At 47.7% G+C, this 1,248-nt stretch overlaps 1 protein-coding gene across 1 annotated transcript in view; it reads right to left on the bottom strand.

Moving 5' to 3' along the window:
- The window catches only part of CA10 (carbonic anhydrase 10), a 445,670-nt gene that overhangs the window by 245,837 nt on the left and 198,585 nt on the right, over positions 1-1,248 (bottom strand). The window lies entirely within an intron of this gene.

The following is a 1,248-nucleotide window of genomic DNA, read 5'->3' as shown; positions in this document are numbered from 1 at the left end:
TGCTTAAGTGAGAGAAGCACCTGAATCTGTTGGGGTGGAAGACTGCAGGCCCCAGAGAGTAGGGGGTGGAGTTGTGGCCCGAGAGAGAGGTGCAGTGGTCCAGTGAGGGGCTGGGGTGAAGCAGGCCCATAGTTGAGCGATTGCTCAGTCCCATTCAGGTGAGGGTCACGGGAGAGGCCCAAAACACCATGCCAGGGCTAACCGAGGGATGGAGAGAAAAGCCTGAGGATCTCCCCAGTGTAGGGCAGAGGGAGTGTGGCCTGGATAGGCAGTATGTAAGAGTCCCTTGTAAGAGGGGCCGAATGTGAGAGGCCCTTGTGAGATGGGGGTGGTGAGTGTATGGCCTGAGAAGGCAGCGTGAGAGAGACACAACTGTGTGTCCAGTTCGACCCGGTTTTGAACCGGAGATGGAACACACTGTGAGACATCAGTGAGGCATGGGACACGTGTAGAGATGGTAGGAGCGTGTACTTATTGCCCATGGTTATGTGGGCGCACAAAGGGGAGCCTCCTGCCTATTAAACATCTCAATCATTTATCAACAAGTCATGGCAGACGAATAAGGCGAACGGTTTCCCCACAGACAAGGGCGGGCCATATTAGTACCGGGCCTGGAAGGTGCCCTTTTCACACTAGGTTCTCTATGTCTTTCTTATTCATAAAGGATTAAGTATTTTATTTTGGCACAAAAATATCTACAGGAGTGGGTAAATAAATACAAGCATGTTGCTCCTGTACTTCAGATTTCTAGCAGGATGTGGACTTCTTTCAAAACAACCTCTCACTTGTTGTACAGTGCAACCTGTTTGTGGAAAGCCATCCTTGTATCTGTGATAACCAGACATTCTGACTGTCTCATACAAAAAGCACAAGGCCACTGGCACACCTGAATATAAGCAGAGTTAGCCAACAAGCCATCTGACAATCAAGTGTAGGTGCTGAGAGAGAAAATCCCAACAAGGTTTCTTTCAAAAGGTTGGGGGCTGTGCCATTGCTAATAAGTTCCTGGATGGAGAAAGCAGTAGGGTTGGAGTGTTGTTGTAGCCATGGTAGCCCAGGAAATATATGAGAAGCAAGCTGTACTCCACCCCCAGTACAACAGGAAGGATATTGAAAATCACTGTTTATAATAGGCCCAGACTCAAGGAAGGTTACTTTGTGCATGAAAGCTTGTCTAATATCTCCCCCAATTTACAACTCCCCCCCCCCCCAAAAACAAAAAAAAAAAAAAAAAAAAAAAAAAAAAAA

Source organism: Gavialis gangeticus, unplaced genomic scaffold, assembly GCF_001723915.1.
Source record: "Gavialis gangeticus isolate Ggan-Ray unplaced genomic scaffold, GavGan_comp1, whole genome shotgun sequence".
NCBI classification, from domain to species: Eukaryota; Metazoa; Chordata; order Crocodylia; family Gavialidae; genus Gavialis; species Gavialis gangeticus.
The sequence above is the reverse complement of the archived record's forward strand: the minus strand, read 5'-3'. Positions and strand labels throughout refer to the sequence as shown.